This window comes from Aotus nancymaae, unplaced genomic scaffold (assembly GCF_030222135.1).
Source record: "Aotus nancymaae isolate 86718 unplaced genomic scaffold, 86718_ANA_hifiasm-v0.15.2.pri h1tg000029l, whole genome shotgun sequence".
In the NCBI taxonomy this organism is placed as follows: domain Eukaryota; kingdom Metazoa; phylum Chordata; class Mammalia; order Primates; family Aotidae; genus Aotus; species Aotus nancymaae.
The window spans coordinates 8,849,703-8,872,020 of NW_026988442.1; the positions used below are offsets into that span (position 1 = coordinate 8,849,703).

The 22,318-nt window shown below is 40.9% G+C and overlaps 1 protein-coding gene across 4 annotated transcripts in view; it reads right to left on the reverse strand.

Annotated features, from left to right (window-relative positions):
• The window catches only part of PTPRA (protein tyrosine phosphatase receptor type A), a 176,380-nt gene extending 154,280 nt beyond the window's left edge, over positions 1 to 22,100 (reverse strand). For all 4 annotated transcript variants that reach the window (XM_012455335.3, XM_012455334.3, XM_064382278.1 and 1 more), the window contains exon 1: positions 21,820 to 22,100. The gene's annotated coding sequence lies outside the window, so the exon portion shown is untranslated. The remainder of the gene's footprint in view (positions 1 to 21,819) is intronic.
• Positions 22,101 to 22,318: the final 218 nt, after the last annotated feature.

Here is a 22,318-nt window from a genome sequence, read left to right on the forward strand (position 1 = left end):
CAGATGGATCACTTGACCAGAAGGGCCAACGTGGTAAAACCCCCGTCTCTACAAAAAATTAGCCAGGCTAGTTACAGGTGTTTGGTGGTGTATACCTGTAATCCCAGCAACTTGGGAGACTGAGGCACGAGAATCTCTTGAACCTGGGAGGCAAAGGTTGCAGTGAGCCAAGATCGTGCCACTGCACTCCAATCTGGGTTACAGACCAAGACTCTGTCTCAAAATAAATAAATAAAATACACAGTCATCAATACTACCATTATCATGACAATCTTAAAATGAGGAAAAACAATCCCTGGTCTGGAAGAGATCAGGAGCCTTCAGCAATTAGGTTATATTTCAGCTGGGTCTAAAAGAATATGTAGTAGGCCAGGTGTGGTGGCTCACACCTGTAATCCCAGCACTTACGCACTTTGGGAGGCTGAAGTGGGAGGATTACTTGAGGTCAGGAGTCCGAGATCAGCCTGGCCAACATGGTGAAACCCATCTCTACCAAAAATACAAAAATTAGTTGGGCATCATGGCACTTGCCTGTAGTCCCAGCTACTCAGAAGGCTGAGGCACGAGAATCACTTGAACCTGGGAGGCGGAGGTTACAGTGAGCTGAGATTGTGCTACTGCACTCCAGCCTAGGTGACAGACTGACACTCTGTCTCAAAAAAAAAAAAAAAAGTAACAGTATATTTATTCTGGCTTTTGTTTAATGAATTCACTTTCAAAGAGAAAGACAAACTAAATCTCATACGTACAATCTTTAGCAGTCCTTTCACAGTTAAAGTGAAGACCACAAACTGATGGCACAGTGTGTTAAAAAAAAAAAAATCGGCCGGCACAGTGGCTCATACCTATAATCCTAGCACCTTGGGAGGCCAAAGCTTGGAAGATGACTTGAGCCCGGGAGTTCAAGACCAGCTTAAGCAACATAGCAAGACTCCATCCCTAAAAAAATACAAAAATCTTGAAGTTGAACTCATTTACACAGGCCTTGGAACCTCCAATGTAGCACAGGACCCAACAGATTTACTTCTCTCATTCACACTGCCTACATAGCCTCGAAAAACATATTTGAATTTGGAACCCCTGACTCACTTAAGGCCAAAAATAAGGAGGATTATGGAGAGAAGAGAAAGAAGAGGCATTTTAAAAACCTGCTGAGTTTTGAGGGCATTATACAGGCTGAAAGTTTCTGGTTTTAATATATTTTCCAGTTTTAAAATCAGGAAAGAAAATCTACAAAACTGGAAGACAAACACTGAACCAAACATTTCTGTATCAATAAACCTCATATAAAAGTATTCTGCTGTTTGATTATATAACTATTATAACCTATGGCAACCTACTGGTGAAATATGGGAATACCAAAAATAATTAACTACTTTTCACCATGCCATTATCTCCACCATATTAAAAAAAAATTCTTGGAAAAGATACTATCATTATTTTAATTACACGACACTATTTCAAATCCTTGTTAATTTTAGTTCTAGTAGAATACTTATATATTTAATATATATGTTATAGATATTAACTACATACTATAGTCTATATATATATATCAAAACAATGTTGTAGGCAATATATCTGCAAGAAATAAGACACATCTAGAATAGACACAAATAATCTTCAAAAACAGTGTACCATGCTTTTGCATACTCTTTGGTCATTGGGTTAGAAGGTCATGTGCCAAGAAGGAAACAGTTCTGGGCTGTCCTTCAAAAGGCAGAATGAAAGATTTCCCAAGTAACATGAAGATTTTCATGAGTCATGGATAAGCAACAATACACAGCCATCCCTCAATAAAAATAGATCCATATACCATTTGGGGGATGGAAATATAGCTAAGGATTAAATATAATTAAACATATGATATAGATGATATGCCATATAAATACACTTGATATATCATATAGATACATAATACATTAAATACAGCTAAGATTAAATATTTCTAATCTAAACTATCATCAAAATGTAAGAACTCTCCAGCTCTCTAAAATGTCCAGTTAATGTACATAACTCCCTCTGTCAGCCATGCTATCTGGCTGCCCTGAGGGATACATGTTGTTCTTGCTGGAGTCATGCAGTTGATTCTGCTTTATACTCAGGTCATGTTGTCTTATTTAAAGAGAATACCAGTTTCATTCTACAAAGCTACCAATTTGGAATCCAGAGGTGTGAGATCTTTAGTATGGTTCTATTGGAGTAATAGAACAAACCAGGCACTGTATTAGCAGCTGGAGATAATATAACTGCAAAACAAACAAGTTCCATAAATCCCTCCCCTCAAAGAGCACCCAGTTTAGTCGGGAAACAAACTAATAAAACTTTGATATTCAAAGAAATGTTCATGAAAACCAAACTTTTCAAGTACCATTGGATACAATTACGATTTATTATATAGAATATAATTAAGACTGAATTGACAATGAGTTTCCTTCAAATCTTGAAGAATGTATAAAAACAGAATTAATTCTAGCTTCCTTCTGAATACCATTTTTCACACAGAAAGTCTTAATCTCTTCAGGAGAGCTGTGGCCTACCTAAAGCAGAAAATAAAGACAGAATTAGAGGCCGCATGAGGCTTAGCTCACTGAACAGCTAAACCGAACTTAGTCCTAATGTTGCTGAATCCAACTGGGTAAATACAGATGTTCCTTGGCCTACAATGGGGCTATATTCCAATACACCCATCACAAACTGAAAATAACATATAAGTAGGAAATGCATTCAATACACTTCACCTACCAAATGCCATAGTTAGCCTACCCTACCTTCAATATGTTCAGAACACTTACATTAGCATATAGTTGGGCAGAATCACCTGACAACACAGTATACTGTAGAGTATAGTCATTTACCCTCCTGATCACCTGGCTGATTGGGAGGTGCGATTCACTGCTTCTGCCCAGCACCATGAGAAATTGTCACACTGCATATCACTAGCCTGGGAAAAAACAAATTTCAAAATTGGAAGTACAATTTCTACTGAATATACATATCGCACCAGCTTTCCTAACATAATAGAAAAATCATAAGCTGAACCATCATAAAGCAGGGACCATCTATAATGTGAATCCATGCTTCAGTAAATTACATAGAATTGGCCCTCTCTCTCTCTTTTTTTTTTTTGAGATGGAGTCTCATTCTGTTGCCCAGGCTGGAGTGCAGTGGCAAGATCTTGGCTCACCGCAACCTTCACTGGGTTCACGCAATTGTCCTGCCTTAGCCTCTCGAGTAGATGGGATTACAGGAACCTGCCACCATGCCTCGCTAATTTTTTTTTTTTTTGGAGACAGAGTCTCACTCTGTCACCCAGGCTGGAGTAGAGTGGCACGATCTCGGCTCACTGCAACCTTCGCCTCCCGGGTTCAAGCGATTTTCCGGCCTCAGCCTCCCAAGTAGCTGGGATTACAGGCACCCACCACTACACCCAGCTAATTTTTTGTATTTTTAGTATAGATGGGGTTTCACCATGTTGGCCAGGCTGGTCTCGAACTCCTGACCTCGTGATTCACCAACCTTGGCCTCCCAAAGTGCTGGAATTACAGGCATGAGCTACCGCGTCCGGCCTAATTTTTATATTTTTAGTAGAGACAAGGTTTTACCATATTGGCCAGGCTGGTCTCAAACTCCTGACCACAGGCAATCTGCCCGCCTCAGCCTCCCAAAGTGCTGGGATTACAGGTGTGAGCCACCTTGCCTGGCCCAGTTGACTCTCTTTTTTTAATTTTGTTTTTTATCTTTTAAACATGGAATTATGCAGACCCTCTCTATCTGTGGGTTGTACATCCACAGATCAAAAAAATAAATAAATAAAACCATACAATAAATAAAAAATTGTAAACGCAGTATAACAGCTATTTATGTAGTATTTGCATTGTTTTAGCTGTTATAAGTAATCTAGAGATGATTTAGAACCTATAAAATATACAGGAGGATGTACATAAGTTATATGCAAATACGCCATTTTATATAAGGCACCTGAGCATCCCTGGATTTTGATCTCCATGGGGGTCCTGGAATCAATCACCTGAAGATACTAAGAGACAACTATATTGCTATACCTTTTAGACTATCAGGACCCTTCTGAGACTATAAATGTTTAATCTACACATGCCAATGTGGGAATTATCTTGTAAGTGTATGAATTATCATACAGTAAGTGACTTGATAGAAGCACAGAATCTATACTGGATCAGACTTGGAGTGGTCAGTAAGGAAATGCTGACTGGAGGAGCTGATCTCTATCTGGTAAATTCTAATGTCAAGTAAGAAAGAAGGAAGTGGGCAGTCCAACCAAAGACAGAGAGCAAGAAAGAGCATAGCACCACCAAGGATCAAGGGACAGCCGGCTCAGTGAAAAGATAAGGCTACCAACGTTAAGAGGAGTTGGATCATGAACGCTTGCTCTATTAAGGAGTTCGGATTTTATTCATAGAATCTTAAGTTGGGGAGTGCTATGATTAGATCAGGAAGTTAAAGAGATCACTCTCAGCAGCCATGTATTCAATGACTTGGAACAAGAAAGTAATAATGAGTAGACAACAACGGAACCTGCAGCAGTCATCTAGGTGAGAAGAAGCCTAAACTAAGGGAAAGGAGAAATGGTGGAAAGTAGGCAAATTTGAGAAATGTTACAGATGTAAAACAGATAGGAACAGATCACCAACCAGATGAACAACATCCAAGTTTCCAGACTGGGTCACTGTGTTGTGCCATTCATCAAGATAGAGATTATAAAAATAACACACTGAAAGGGAAGATGAGTCAGTTCTGATTCTGTTGTAGGTATCTGGGAGATAGCCTAATGGAGACCAGTGGGCTGCTGGCTTTCATCCAGATAGGTTCTGAGGACAAATTTTCTCCTAATTAGCATAGAAGCTGAAACCATGGACATGTGCTTCCAGGAAGAATGTGTAGAATCAACACAAGAGGGCCAGAGATGGAATCGTTGGTAACTTAAACATGAAGTGGTCAAAGAAAAGGGGCCTAGGGAACTGAGGAGTGGCCACAAAGACAGAAAGAGGAAAACCAGGAGAATGTGTCACATAACTCAGGGAAAGATAGTTCAGGGAGTAAAGGCTGTACAGTTGATCACATTTACTCAGTTTTTCTTTCTCTCTTCCCTCTCCCATCCTTTTCAAACTCTTCCTTGTTAAAATCAGAAAGGTAAAAGGTTACTCTGTGATAATTCAGATAATGCTACACTGTGTCCCAAATCAACTACTAGGGAGGGAAGACAAAGAATCAAGATCATTATATTTTCTAACATTTATTAAAGATTTACTATGTGCTAAGAACTGTGCTAAGCATTTACCACGCACTATCTAATGCTTAAAACAAATACAAAGATTACTATTGTTGAACCCATTTACTAGGTGACAAAACTGAGTCTCAGAAGAGTTAAGTGTTTTGCCCAAGTTCACAAAAAGCATGGCAGGCATGGAATATGAACCCTAGTCTATCCAACTCCCAAAATTAAAATAACATGGGGCCTGACAAGGAATATATAAAAGAAACACAAAACCCAATTTGACCAGGAAAAAAAATTGATTGAAGGGTTATTTTTGAAGAAAAGGCCAGGCATGGTGGTTCATGCCTATAATCCCAGCACTTTGGGAGGCTGAGGTGGGAGAACTGTTTGAGGCCAGAAATTTGAGATCATCCTGGGCTCATAGTGAGACCTCATCTCTACAAAAAATCAAAAAATTAGCTGGGCATGATGGCATGCATCTGTAGCCCCAGCTACTTACTCAGGAGGCTGAGGTGAGAGGACTGCTTGAGCCCAGGAGGTCAAGGTTGCAGTCAACAGTGATCACACCCCTGCACTCCAGCATGGGCAACTGACCAAGACCCTGTCTCAAAAAAAAGTACAGGGGGGTTGCAAAGCAAACTCTGAAAGTGGATTCCCCCTTTGATGCCACATTCCAGACTCTTAGCATAAGGAAGGGCACAGCATCTCTAGAGTGGAATTATCCTGGAAATACACAGCCCATAGTTCCCTTTCCCAGTCTCGAACCTCTGACCAATAACTTTATCATGATTCTGTATTTTTAATCTGATAAGCTTGGCTTTCTGAGATGATAAAACTGTTCCCTTAATTGGGTAAGTGGCATCACAACCCCAGAAAGAAAAGACATGAGCAATAAAATGAGGTATGGTATATCAAACTCATAGTACTACCTGCGTAAAGTTTAGGATATGTGTTTTTTAAATGTTGGTTATTCAGATTCAGCTAATGAAAAGCACTGGAAGTCTTAACAGAAACCTGCTTTACTACATTTACAAGTTTAATTTCTTAGCATCACAGATTGTCCAAGAGCTTAAGAAGATTCCGTTTAAGGTAGTAACTCTGACCTGTCAAGGATTGACTGTGCTTGACAGACTGACTGTATAAATGTATTTTAAACATCTAAGGAAATTTAATTCACTAAGTAAGGGGTTTGGAAGAATTAAATCTGTTAAACTTTATTAACTTAACTGATGAGCAGGTGAAAATTACTGCTCTTATTTCTATATAAAATTCCTATACTTACAAGTACAGTAGCAAACTAAAAGAAAACTAGGTTTTAAATTTACCACTTTAATAAATATTAAAGTCCAAGTAATTTAAAAATAGTCCTTTACACAAAAGCCCTTTCCCCACATCAAAAAACTTACACATATAACTGAGCTCCTCTATTCACAACCACGACTTGCGCTACAAAAGCCTTCTTAAAAGTAGAACCTTTGAAAACTTACCAAGTAAAACTGGGTAAGTATGGATGGTTTAAGTAATTTCTCCAACTAACATTGGAGAAACTAAATTGAGCTCCACTTAAGACCCCATTCAAAGGTAAGAACATACCATCTCAATCTGCTATAACATTCACCTCTTTTGATAAACATAAAACTCTCCTATCTTCCCTTATTGCTACTTGAAATACCAAACTTAAGTAACTTATATTTTATGGACATGTAGTATTTCAGGATGGTTTCACAAGTATTGGTCATAGTACTTGTGGATGCCTGTGGAAAGAAGCAGCTGGAAGGCAGGGGAAGAGAGAACTACCTTTTACTATATGTACTTTTAGAACTATTAACATGTATACATATTATTCAAACACATACATAATTTTAAATTAAGCAAAATTTTAAGAGGCAAACACTAACAAACAAATCAGAGCCATTTTCTGAAAATGCTTTTTTTTTGATACGGTCTCACTCTGTTGCCCAGACTGGAGTGCAGCGGTGTATTCACTGCAGCCTTGACCTGCTGGGCTTAAGCAATCCTTCCATCTCAGCCTCCCAAGTAGGTAGGACTACAGGTGCATGCCATTACACCTGGCTAACTTTTATTTTTTTGTAGAGATAGAGTCTCACTATGTTGCCCAGGCTAGTCTCGAACTCCTGGGCTCAAGTGATCCTCCTGTGTTGGCTTCCTAAAGTGCTAGGATTACAGGCGTGAGCCACTATGACTAGCCTGAAAATGCTTTTTCAAACTGACGTCTTCCCTACCATGTCAGTCATATTGAGAATCACTGCCTTAGAGGTTCATAACTGCTGCTGATGGAACTGCTGCTAATGGCACTATTGTTCACTGGGCATGAAATAGAGGAAGAAAAGGGGTTTTGTCTTCTACCAGCTGGTAGCAAGAACTTAGGCCAGGTATAGTCTCCCTGGGCTTCTTCCATTTCTCATTTGTGCTTGAGGGCTTTGAAGGACCATTCTAGCTACCATCCCAAACTGGAAACAGAGAAACGCTGGCTGGAAATCACTGTGAAATTTGTCCCTGTTAACAAGGTGGGCAGGCCCAAGAGGTAAGGGGCACTGGAGGGCAGTGGTTTCACAGACATCATGGGCAGAGGCACTGAGTCAGGGACATTCACATCACTGAGGACATGGGGACCAGAAGAGCAGAAATATCCCCATAAAAGCTTGGGCCATTAAAAAAATTAAAAAAAAAAAAGCTTGGGCCCCAGTTCCTTTAAGAAGAAGGACAGTGAAAGTCCTGGAACTATTCCACACTGCTCTGGTAAGAGTGCTGCTAATATATAAATGGAACACATTCTCTTTATTAATGGTAGTATCAATGTATCAATGCATTTACAATATTGTACTAAGCAACTTGTCAACCAATGTTTGAAAACTAATTGCTGGTTAAGCTATTTGTCAGTCAATATTTGAGAACTACTTGCACAATTCACAGCAGCCAGGTTTCAACTTCCCACACATAAAAGCTCAGTTCATTAACTAGCAATCATCTCTTCTAAAAAGTCAGAAATCTAGAACCCTAATACCTCTACTGTATTTAAATCACACTTGTCCATGTATCTTCATCCCTATCACCACTCCTCCCACCCTCATCACTGACTACATTTACTCTGATAAACACCAAAAAAGTCTCTGTACCCTGCCCAGTCCATTCTCCACAGTAGTGACAAACAAACTTTTTGACTGCACGTCCACCAATAAATAACAGTATACATCCCCAACATACATCCACTTATAAACAGAACACAGGTACTAATACCTATTAATACTAAAAAACATTTCAAATGAAATAAAAGAATGATCACAATAATGGTATCCCTATCAATTAAAATAGTAGTATAAAATTCATTTTTAAAATATTTTACTGTGATTCCTATGGTTAAATATTTCTCATTGTGTTTGAAAAATATCATTTTAATATTTTATGATAGAATAATTTAAGTCTAATTCCACGTCAATCTTTAGTTTTAATGGCTAGCATAACCAAAAAGAAATATGAATTCAAAAGGAAGAAGCACAATGGCTATGTTTACTAAATTATGATAATCATTTTTCCACCCCCATTACACAAACATTTCCTTTTAAATATAGGTAGCAAATATCAATCTTCTGTGATATAATTACTCTTGAAAATTAATCAGAAGATATTTCATTTTTCTATTTCTAACAAATTTGAAATCCACTAAAACTCTTCCCTTACAGTGCTTTCTCTTTTGATTTTTACTACAGGATTTCTCAAACATATACAACAGTAGAGAAAATACTATATTAAATCCTTATATACCTACTACCTAGCTTCAATAATTATCAACATATGGCAATTCTTGTCTTATCTGTAATCCTCCAAACATGCTGAATTATTTTAAAGCAAATTCCAGATATCAATGTCATTTCATCCAAAATACTTCAGTACTTATCTGCAAAAGAAAGGAGTCTTTCTTTTTTTTTGAGATGGAGTCTCACTTTGTCACCAGGCTGGAGTATAGTGACACGATTTCGGCTCACTGCAACCTCTGCCTTCTGGGTTCAAGCAATCCTGCCTTAGCCTCTCGAGTAGCTGGAACTACATGCACGTGCCACCACGCCCAGCTAGGAGTCTTTCTTTTTAATATACCCATACTACTATAATAATACCTTTATAAAATTAAAATTGTTTAAAAATCATCTAAAATATAAGTGGTTTTCAAATTACTCCTAATGGGCTCATAAATAACTTTTTACAGTTGATTTGCATGAAACAGGGTCTAAACAACATCTACACTTATATTCAATTACCATGTTTCAAGTCTTTTTTATCTATTTTTACTTTTTCCAAGATGGAGTCTTGCTCTGTTGCCAGAGCTGGAGTGCAGTGGCGCAATCTTGGCTCACTGCAACCCTCCGCCTCCTGGGTTCAAGCAATTTTCCTTCCTCAACCTCCTGAGTAGCTGGGGTTATAGGTGCGCACCACACCCAGCTAATTTTTTTATTTTAGTAGAAATGGGGTTTTTCCATGTTGGTCAAGCTGGTCTTGAACTCCTAACCTCATGATCTGCACACCTCGGCCTCCCAAAGTGCTGGGATTACAGGTGTAATCCCAGCCTCAAGTCTTTTTAAATCTGCAGTTCCTCTTTTTTTTTTCTTGCCATTTATTTGAAGTAAATGAGTTCATTTGTCCCATAATATTTTTCACATTCTGAACTTGCTAAGTATATCCTATAAACTGGTAATCAAATGTAGACTAATCAGAGTCAGGTTTGACTCAGTTTGTTGGGGCAAGCAAGACGATTTCATGAATGATATGCTCTTCCTATTTTATCACATAGAAAGAATATAAAGTTTGGTTCTCCCAATTTTAGAGATGTTATGATTGACCAGAAGATTGTCAGACTGACCCCTTTATTATAAAGTTCCCTAATGGTTTTAACAGCTATTAGTGATCAATGTCTAGGTCCTTTATTTCATTACATCATCTGGAAATGTTTTTAGAAACAAATTTGGAGATTTTTATTAGGTTATAAAATTGTTTCCAAGTTTTTCATATGTAAAATTATAATAATTTTTATAGATATAACAAAATCACAGTGAGATCATGAGTCATTAAGGAAACGCAAATTAAAACCATAATGCAATACCATTTTACATATACTAGTATGGCTACAGTTAAAAAAAACAAACAATAACAAGTGTTGACAAGGATATGTAAAAACTGATACATATACTAGGATGGCTATAGTTAAAAAAACAATTAAGTGCTGACAAGGATATGGAGAAACTGATACACTCATACACTGCTGCTGGGATTGTAAAAAGGTACAGGCATTCTTGTTAGTGGTTCCTCAACAAGTTAAACATATAGTGACCATCTGACTCAGCAATTCCATTTCTGGTTATACCCAAAAGGATATGTCCACACAACAACCTGAACACACAACCCGCAAATGGGAAAAAATATTTACAAATCACATATCTGATATGGGACTTACATCTAGAATATATAAGTAACTAAATAATAAGACAAATAACTAAATTTTAAAATGAATAAAGGATCTGAATAGACATTTCCCCAAAGAACAGCCAAAAGCACATGAAAAGATACACATCATTAATCATCATGGAAATGCAAATAAAAACTACAATGAGATACAACTTTACACCCACTAAGATGGCTATACTCAAAAAGAGAATAACAAATGCTGGCAAGGATGGGAGAAATTGGAACCCTTGTTCATTGCTGCTGGGAATGTAGAAGTGGAACCCCTGTGCATTGCCGGGAGAAATTGGACACCTTGTGTATTGCTGCTGGAACCCTTGAGAGTTGCTGCTGGGAATGGGTAGTCACTTTAGAAAAGTTTGGCAGTCCCTCAAAATTAGTCACCATTTAACCCAGCAATCCTACTCTTAGGTATATACCCAAGAGAAATTGAAACCTATGATCATACAAAAATATATGAATATTCATAGCATTATTATTCACAAAGCCAAAAAGTAGAAACAAATAAATGTCCATCAATTGATGAACTGGGTAGCCAAATGTGGTATATCAATATAATGGAATATTATTCAGTCATAAGAAGGAATGAAGTACTGATACATGGTACGACATGAATGAACCCAAAAAACATTAAGCTAAGTAAAAGAAGCCAATTACAAAAGGTCACATTATTGTATGATTTCATTTATATGAAGTGACCAGAGTAGACAAATCCAAAGAAAGAGAAACATTAGTAGTTGCCAGGGACTGGAGGGAGGATGAAATGGGAAGTGAGGCTAATGGGTATAGGGTCTCTTTTTGGGGTGATGATCTTAAACTAGACAGTGGCAAAAGCTACACTCTGTGCATATACTAAAAACCACTGAACTATACACTTTAAAAGGGAGAATTTTATAATATACAAGTTATATCTCAATGAAGTTTATTATTTGTAAAAAAAAAAAAAATTACAATGAGGAAAATGCTCTCCCATTGCACATTTCTTTCTAAGAAGCAGTTCCTTTCCCATTCACTATTTAAATAATACTTTTACTTCAAGACACAGATTAAGGATATTAGTTTTTCAAATGATATTTGCTAGTTTCAGGTTGAGTATTCCTTACCTGAAATGCTTGGGACCAGAAGTATTTCATATTTCAGGTATTTTTCAGATTTTGTAATATTTGCATTATTCCTACTGGTTGAGCATCCCTGATCCAAAAATTCAAAATCTGAAATGCTCCAATGAACATTTCCTTTGTGTCATGTCACAACTCAAAAAGCTTTGGATTTGGAGCCGGGCATGGTAGCTCACACCTATAATCCCAGCACTTTAGGAGGCTGAGGTGGGAGGACTGCTTGAGCCCAGGAGTTTGAGACCAAAAACATGGTGAAATCCCGTTTCTACAAAAAAATGCAAAAATTAGCTGGGCATGGTGGTGCATGCCTATAGTTGCAGCTACTCAGGAGGCTGAGGTGAGAGGATCACCCAAACCCAAGAGGTCAAGGCTGCAGTGAGCCACGATTGTGCCACTGCACTCCAGTCTGGGCTACAGACTGAGGACCTGTCTCAAAAAAAAAAAAAGTGTTGGATTTGGGAGCCTTTTGGATTTCATATTAGGAATACTCAACCTGTAGCCACTTATCATAACAAAAAGTTGGGATTTTTTTAAAAAGAAAAATCCATAACTCATCAACAACTCTACCACAAGACAATAGGTGGACTCAATGGCCTGCCCATAGAGAGGTAATGAATGAATTTCATTCTTTTGTCCAGTCAAAGCAGCTGTTCCATTAGTTGACATTCAGTATATTATTTCATATAGTAATGTTCTTTATGAAGGCAATCATTTACTATTAAGAATATGTCTTCTCCAGTATGATTTTCCTCCAGTAGCTCACAAAAAAAGTGGTCCTTATTCTTGGATGTAACTATTAAAAGATAATCTAGGCCTGGCACAGTTGGCATGGTGGCTCATGCCTGCAATCCCAGCACTTTAGAAGATCAAGGCAGGTGGACTGTTGAGCCAGGAGTTCCAGGCCAGCCTAGCAATACAGTGAGACCTCATGTCTCCTAAAAATAAAAAATAGTCATGGTGGTGCATGCCTGTGGTCCTGGCTTCTTGGAAGGCTGAGGCAGGACGGTCGCTTGAGACTGGAAGGTTAAGGCTGCAGTGAACCATGACGGTGCCACTGCACTCCAGCCTGGGTGACAGGACAAAATTGTCTCAAAAAAAAAGAAAGAAAAGAAAAAAGAGAGAATCTAGCAATACTGAGACATACTAGAAGCTTCCATACTTTTATAAGTATAGCAAACCTCCCACACTGCAAAATTTGTCCTAATATTGTTTGTTCGCAAATTCAGAAATAGTTTCTATACATCTTCCAATGGTATTTTGTTTTCCTGACAAAATTATTCTCCATGTAGTTTATCAGTCTGTTTTTTGCTTAAGTGGGCCTTTTGGGGGTGGGGCAGGAAGAACCTGCCAAGGGTATATTTCTTTTGTCTTTTTTTTTTTTTTTTGAGATGGAGTTTCACTCTTGTTGCCCAGGCTGGAGTGCAACAGTGCGATCTCGGCTCACTGCAACCTGCGCCTCCGGGTTCAAACAATTCTCCCACCTCTGCCTCCCGAGTAGCTGGGACTACACGCGCATGCCACCATGCTCAGCTAATTTTTGCATTTTTAGTACAGACAGGATTTCGCCATGTTGGCCAGGCTGGTTTGAAACTCCTGACCACAGGTGATCCACCTACCTCAGCCTCCCAAAGTGCAGGGATTACAGGCATGAGCCATTGTGCCTGGCTCCATTTTGTCTTGTATAAGAACAATAAACTTCAAAACTGGCCAGGCATGGTGGTTCACACGTTTAGTCCCAGAGCTTTGGAAGGCCAAGGTGGGAAGATCGCTTGAGCCCAGGAGTTCAAGGCTGCAGTGAGCTATCATTGTGGCAATATACTCTAGCCTGGGCAAGAGAGTAAGACCTTGTCTCTTAAAAACAAACAACCCTCAAAATATAAACTTTAATCATTGAAGTTAGCAAAATTCTGTAAAGATCTGATGGAATATCCTTTACCTTTAAACATCGCTGGAAAATAATGTAGAGGTTCTCTTTACATTTCAAATTTTTGGTTTTCAAATGTCTTCATACTGCTGACAGCCTCATATTTTATTATTTAATATCTAAAGGTTTTACATACTTTTTTTTTTTTGAGATGGAATCTTGCTCTGTTGCCCAGGCTTGAGTGCAGTGGTGAGATCTTGGCTCACTGTAAACTCTGCCTCCTGGGCTCAAATGATTCTCCTGCCTCAGCCTCCTGAGTAGCTGGGATTACAGGCATGCACCATGTTGGCCAGGCTGGTCTTCAACTCCTGACTTCAGTCTCCCGAAGTGCTGGGATTACAGGTATGAGCCACTGTGCCCAACTCCACCCTCCATATTTTTTTTGAAACAGGGTCTCTCTCTGTTGTGCAGTGGTGCAATCACGACTCACTACAGCCTTCAACTCCTGGGCTCAAGCAATCCTACACCTCAGCCTCCCAAGTAACTAGATTCACAGGCACGTGACATCATACCTGGCTAATTTTTTTTTTTTTTTTTTTTTTGTAGACATGGAGTCTCGCTATATTGTCCAGGTTTGTCTTGAGTTCCTGGCCTCCCGTGCCTCAGGGTCCCAAAACAGTGGGATTATGGGTGTGAGCCACTGTGCAGCTGGGTTCTACATACCATTAAGAGGAATCTTAAACCAAGATTCCTATTAATGACAGAGGATGAAAGTCCATGTTTTTTATAAATTTCCTGATACTCTCCAATTTAGTAAGAGCTGACTTATTTGAATAGCTCACCAAGAATTCATCCCAGGAGTTGGACTAGTGTCAGCTCTGACATCTTGTTTGTTGCTTGTGCTTGTATTAATAGTATTTTCTTCAATCACTGGTTTCTTTGCATGTCCATTTTGTAAAGGCTAGTTTAATGAAAACTGGCCAATACAAATTTTTTTTTTTTTTGGAGACAAAGTCTCACTCTTGTCCCCCCAGACTAGAGTGCAATGGTGCGATCTTGGCTCACTGCAACCTCCGCCTCCTAGGTTCAAGCGATTCTCCTGCCTCAGCCTTCCGAGTAGCTGGGATTACAGGCGCCTGCCACCACACTCAGCTAACTTTATTTTTAGTGGAGATGGGGTTTCACTACGTGGGACAGGCTGATCTCCAACTCCTGATCTCAGGTGATCTGCCCGCCTTGGTCTCCCAAAGTACAGAGATTACAGGTGTAAGCCACCACGCCAGACAATATAAACTGTTAGCATGTTGCAATACACTGAGAACAAATGTACAAATATGACTCTGCTCACTGCAGAACTCAGTCTCTTCCTTCAGGACCCCCGAAGTTCTAGAGTTAACACATTAACTGTTTGACCTATAGACCCAAGAGGATGCCGGTGACAATTCCTAAATTAAATGTTTTATCTTATCTTTTAGATAAAAACAATAAAAGTTCTTAGCCGGGCATGGTGGCTCACATCTGTAATCCCAGCACTTTGGGAGGCTGAGGCGGGTGGATCACAAGGTCAGAAGTTCAAGACCAGCCTGACTAAGATGGTGAAACCCCATCTCTACTAAAAATACAAAAATTAGCCAGGCACAGTGGCAGACACCCGTAATCCCAGCTACTCAGGAAGCTGAGGCAGGAAAATTGCTTGAACCCTAGTAGCAGAGGTTGTAGTGAACCAAGATCGCACCACTGCACTCCAGCCTGGGCAATAGAGTGAGACTCCATATCCAAAAATAAATAAATAAATAATAAAAATTCTAAATTTTCTTCCAGTACCCCTGGATCGTTTTATCTACCTCACTTTGAAAACTACTGCTTTAGACTGAAGCCACAGTGAACTTTTAACAACCGCAAATAAGATCAGTTCACTCTCCTGCTTAAAAATCCTTCAAAGATTTAGCTCTGCCTTCAGGATAAAATCCAAAATCCTTGCATAGTATATAGGACCCTCAAAACTGGCCCCTGCCTTTCTCTAGTCTAGTGGTTCTCAACCCTGGCTACACATTAGAATCACCTGGGAAGTTGAAATATATATACAGTTATCAATGGGGATACATTCTGAGGATGAGTTGTGATGTGATTTTGCAATTGTGCAAACATCATAAAATGTACTTACACAAAATGAGATGGCACAGCTTGCTATATATCTAGCCTATATTGTATAGCCTGCTGCTCCCAGGCTACAAACTTATACAGTATGTTACTGTACTGAATACTGGAGGTAACTGTAACACAATAAGTATTTATGTATTTAAATATGTCTAAAAATAGAAAAGGTATAGTAAAAATATGGATTATAATCTTACGGGACCACTGTTGTATATGCAGTCCCTCTGTGATAGAAATATCATTATACTATGCATAACTGTATACACATTCTCAGCCCCCACGTGAGACCAATTAAATTAAAATGCCTGCAGGTGAGGCATTTGCAACCCTGATTTTTTAAGTTCCCCAGGTGAATCTAAAGTGCAGCCTATGCAGAAAAATATTACTGTCACTGCAAGCCACCTGCCCCTTCCTGCTCACCATGGTCAGCCAGTTTTAGGTGCTCACCAAGTTCTCAATTAGGCCTTGCTATGCCAAGTGCGATCCACCCACCAGCAGCATCTGCCTCACCCAGGAGCTGGTTAGTAACACAGAATCCCAAGTCCCACCCCAGACCTACTGATTCAGGACTTGGCATTTTAGCAACATTCCCAGATGGTTCATGAGCACATTCAAGTTAGAGAAGGGCTGCCCTGAGCTACCAAATCCCTTCTCAGCTCAGGGCCTTTATAAATGTTGTTTAACTGCAAATGTTGTTTAGCTGCTGAACTCTGGCACTCCCAAGACAACCTATTCTTCCCCTTTCATCACATCTGTAATTACCACAAGGTGATTAATGTCTGTCTACTGCACCAATCCAAAAGTGTTATGAGGACAGACGTCACATCCATGTTACTTTGGGGTGTCCCAGCTTCTGGCACAATGCCGGGTATTTTCAACTGAACAGCATTTAGTCTTTCATACTGATAGGATCCTATTCTAAACTTCCACAATATTTCAGTACCAACAACCAAATCTTTCTTCAACCACAAGTTGGCTTTAGTTACGTAAATCTTGGAGATAATCTATGTCACAGCCCTGTACTTATTTCAAAAAATCTAAATTAGCTACTAGTCTCTTTTTCCAAAGCAATGTAAATTGAACCTAATTCAAGGTATCATTACATTTCTTTGTAATAGCACTAGATGAGTTGTCAGGAAATGGCCCCGCAAATTGCTAATAGTGTTGGAAACTAGTTCAACCTTTCCAGATTGCAATTAGGCACTGAAACTATCCTTTGACTCAGTGAGTCCACAGTGGGAGTAAGAGTCCAAGGAAATAATCCAAAAGAAAGAAGTAAGTGAATAAGAGGTGCTCAGGTTTATAAAAGTACCACTTATAACAAATAGTAAAAAGGTAGAAAAAGATAAAAGAATAAAAAGGATTGCACCAACTACAGCTGTTAGCCGAGTGTAGTGGCTCATACCTGTAATCCCAGCACTTTGGAAGGCCAAGGTGGGCAGATCACTTGAGTCCAGGAGTTCAAGACCAGCCTAGGCAACATGAGAAGAATGTCTCTAAAAAAATACAAAAATTAGCTGGTTGTGGTGGCACACACCTGTGCAGTCTCAGCTATTCGGGTGGCTGAGGTGGGAGGATCACTTGAGCCCAAGAGGTCAAGGCTGTAGTGAGCTGTGATCACGCCACTGAACTCCAAACTAGGTGGCAGAGCAAGACCCTGTCTCAAAAACAAAACAAAACAAAACAACCCAAAAACAAACAAATAAAAAAACTATAGCTGTTGATGCATGGAACACTATACTGTGATTTTAAAAGAACAAATACTTAAATGAGTAAATGTAAAATTTTTATGCTATTCAAGAATTCAAAAATCATATTCTGTATGTACTATTACTATAAAAATTATGCCTGTACACTGACACAAATGGATGTAAGTTTAGAGTAAAATAAATATAGTCTTACATTTAATACATTCTCTTTTCCATAGAGAATACATTAAAATAAATTTTAATGCTGGGCTATTTTTGAGCTTGCTGTTCAGTTTTATTAAGTTACTGTTATATTATTGCTATTTTTGTTGTACTCAGACTCCCACTAAAAAACCATTTCTTCACCGGATGTGGTGGCTCACGCCTGTAATCCCAGCACTTTGGGGTGCTGAGGAGGGCAGACCACCTGAGGTCGGGAGTTCGACACCAGCTTGAACAATATGGAGAAACCCTGTCTCTACTAAAAATACAAAATTAGCCGGGCGTGGTGGTACATGCCTGTAATCCCAGCTACTCGGGTCACTGAGGCAGGAGAATTGCTTGAACCCAGGAGGCGGAGGTTGCGGTGAGCCAAGACTGCACCGTTCCACTCCAGCCTGGGCAATAAGAGTGAAACTCCATCTCAAAACACACACACACACACACAGACACACACACACACACACACACACACATACTTCTTCAGCTTTGGCATTTGGAAACATTTATTAGTTATTGCACTGGAAGTAGAATGACAAGATTTTATATCTGACCAGCTTCCCTCTCATAACTCAAATTTCACCTGCATCTCATTTTTGCCATGTGAAAATGGAGAAAAATAATGCAATAATGTTTACAAACTGACACTGAGCACCTCCAATGAAAGGTGTCGGCAAATACAAACAACAAAGGTGAAAAAACACAAAACAAAAAAACCCATCACCACCTGCACCAATCAGCTTGCACAAGTTACTTTTATCCTTCTGAGCCTCAACATCTCCCTCTGTAAATTGAAAGAAACGGGCTAGAATCATATGGGATAAGGGGGAGGATTCGTGGAGGAAAAGTAGGCATATAATAGCTGAAAAAGCATCCTCGTTGATCCTCCTGAATCCTCTGATCAATCCAGGCATACATTTTTTTTTTGTGGGGGCGGGGGCAGGATAAACTGCCACCCCAAAAAGGGGTGGCAGTTTAGCTACATGTCTGCAAATCAAAAATCCAGACATATCCCTTGACCTAGTAATTCCACTTCTAAAAGTATATACTGTTAGATAACTTTATAAATGAGCACATAACACAGTATGTACAAGGACATTCATTGTATTGCTGTAATAGAAGAACCTGGAAACAAATATTTAACCCAAAGATATTATAGTACAGCCATATAATAATTAAAAGAATGTCAACAGAAAGAACAAATAACTCTCTTTATATTAATAGAATGATTTCCTAAATATGTAAAGTTAAAAAAAAAAATAGTAAGGTATGAGTGGTACGTCCCATGGTGGAAGGAGTATGAATAAGCAGGCACATATCTATAAAGGAACAGTGTCTATGGAAGGCCACATAAACTGGAAACTTCAGCTACCTCTGGGGAGGAGGTTAGGGAGACAGGAGACTTGGGGCCAGGGTAGGAGGGAGACATTTTTCTCTACATACCTTTTTGTATTGCTGGAATTTTTGAATTTTTCTCTCATCTGCATTAATTATTTTTTCCAAAATTTGAGCAGGACTCTCTCTATACCTTCCTCTGGGTCTAAGAGGCTGTGATTCTACCTTTGTCAGACCTGATGAGTGCCTCCTAAATTGCACTGGCATCTGCATCTGGCCCCATACTGCCCCCAAATGACCTTTCCAAGACTCATTCAGCCCAAGTCCCTGATGGCCTTTAAATCCTCTAGTAGCTCACCATTGTCCAACACCAGTACATCATATACAGCCCTTTGAGCTGATCCTGATGATCTCCTCTCCCACCCCTCCTCCCTTTATCTGATCCAGCTATAATTAACCTGTTTCCTCCTCCCCAAGGACGGTGGATTCCATCCACTACCAAGTCTGCCTGTGCTGCTCCTCTTGCCTATGTGTGCAGTCCACCACGCACAAACTCCTATGCATCCTTCATGATCCAAAGGTCTCCCTCCCAGGAAAGCTTTTCCAAATCACCCAGGCAGGGGATGCTCCCTGCACAGCCTGGCAGAGGCTCTGGAAATACACTGCCAAGATTCAAATCTTGAGTATTCCCTCATTTGCCCACTGTTTGGCTTCAGTTTCCAACCTTGTAGAGTAGGAATAAGCCCTTTTATGACTGTTGAAAAGACTGGGGAATTCATGGAAAACATTTATAACATAGCTTGTCATAAGGCAAATACAAAATTGCTATTATTATTACAATCTTACAGCACCTGTGATGTATTTATATCCACCTGTCCTACATTAGACTCTGAGCTCCTTAAAGGTAAGGACTGACTTCTTCACTTTTATTTTGTATCCCAAACAATTCACCTGGTAAAGGGAAGGCACATGAATGTATTTAAGTCAGAGGGTTGATTTTTCTGGTTCTATATTTCCCCCAGATGTTAACTGGCTAAACAGTACCCAGAGAACAGCCCCCACGTTTACAAAACCCACCATGCCTGACAATGCACGTTATAAGCCAGGCCACTTACAGCAAGCAGAGGTGAAGAGACTGAAGGGCTTTTAAAAGTCTTTCAGGGACAGTTTTTTCGAGGCCAGTGGAATATGAGACCTACCAGTTCCCACCTGGTAATTGCTTATGGGGGTGGGTGGGATGGACATGGGGAAGTGGGAAATCAGAAATACTCAAAGTCCTGGGCATGTACTCCAAGCAGGCCTTCAAAACACGAAAAAAATCTCTTGAGAAGTGGATACCTGGAAAGAAAGAGAGCCGAGGCATAAGGGAGAAGAGATGGGAATCTACAAGACACCTGGAAGGAAGAATTCTCCCAGCATGGGAGATAGAAAGATGGGCAAGACACAGCCCCTGCCCGCAAGAAGCTTCTCAAATGAGAAGAGCTTTAAAAGAAGTGGAGCTTGGCAGGTAAGGGTGGGGAAGAGGATCACATAAAACAAAAACATCCCAACATATGAAGGGGCAGTCAAGCAGCTCTGAATAACAGCCAGCAAGGGGGATGAAGGGAAGGAGAACTGAAGGATCAGATTAGGCTGAAAGTAAAGGAGTAAACTGAGGCAAGATTGTCAAGGGCTTTGTATGACCTGATAAGGCATTTTGAGCTTCATTCATCCCATGGGAAAAAGAAAAACGAGGGAGTTTTTAAGTAAACAAGTGACAGCATCAGCTCTGTGTTTTTGAAAGGAGTGGCCAGACAGGAAGATGTTCGCCCTTTCCTAGTCAGTCCTCCTCTCGCCCACCATCTTCTGTTCCTCCGGCTGCCAGCACAGCTAGCAGGTGACAAACGAAGCCATCTCCGGGGTGATGTGACTGGTTCAAGAGTCGGAATCCCTCTCCTGGGCAAAGGCTTCTGATGGCGTTCACCCTGCAGAGGGTGGATTTGCATATTCCTATTTTCCTGTCTTACAAATATCATCAGTGATCTCAAAATAAAAACAAAACCCTCAAGACAGGACTCAGCTCTGCTTTTTTAAAATTAATTATTTATTTTTTAATCTTCAAGAGATATGATTAGGAACGAATTCTTTAAAAAAAAAAAATTCTTAATTTACCGAAAGTAAAAAGGGAGGGGACCTGCCTTCTCAATTGGCCTATTCTGAATTCTGGGCAGCTCTCAGCCCCTATTTCCCTTCTTAAGCTGCCTCAACAGTTGGGAGAGGGCGCCAAGGAGAGGGGCTGGGAGATGCGCCGGGGGGTGGGGAGAGGTGGACTTGAAGGGAAAGAAAAGTTGGCCACTGCAAGAGCAAATTTTCCCATGCCGGGAGTTTTCCTCTTTCCTCCCATTTAATGGACCTGAACAAATTCTGTTCTCGCCGTTCTAAGTTTTTTCTCTGAGAATGAACTCTGGCAGCGCCCTGGCCTGGCCCCAGGAGGACGCACGCAAAGTTCCCGGGCAGTCGCGAGGGGTCGGCGCCCAGGCCAGCTCGTTTCCGGGGACCCCTCCCCGCGACGGACCCCGCAAGGATGCACAACCCAGCCGCAGGAGCCCTCAGGCTTCTACCCGGAAAAGAGGGCTCCGGGCTTCGGGCTCCGGCCCGGGACCCCTCCCACAGCAGCCAGGAGCCACCTCCCCTTCCGGAGCCCACCCGGGCGCGGCGGCCGCGAACACTTACAGAGTCTGGCGTTGGGCGGGACTGCTGGGGACGAGGACAGCGGCTCCGCCTCGGCTCCGCGGTGGCGTTTCGGCCCGCCACTCGCCCTCAGGGCCGCCGCCCGGCCCGCGGCTCCGAGCCCCGCGGCGGCGGCGGCGGCCTCGCCTCCATGGCGAGGGGAAGCGGCTGAGGGGCGACTGGGCGGACGGCAGTGATGGCGGCAGCGGCCCGGGTCCGAGGGCGATCGCGCGCGCGCGCGCGTCTCTGTCAGCGCCGCACTCGCCGAAGCCTCGCTCCCGACCGGCCTTGGGTGTAAGGCGTGTGATCATTGGCTGTTCAGAGACAGGCGCTGGTTGGCCGACAGCGAACAGGCCGGCCCGCGGGGACCCCGCCCTTGCGCGCCGCCTGGAGCTCACTAGCCGGTCTGGGGCGCCGAACCTGGTCGCACGGTCTCCGGTTAGCTCGGGAGGGGTTCGGCCCGGGGCCGCCCAGTCCTTCAGGAAGCCAGACCCCGGAAGGA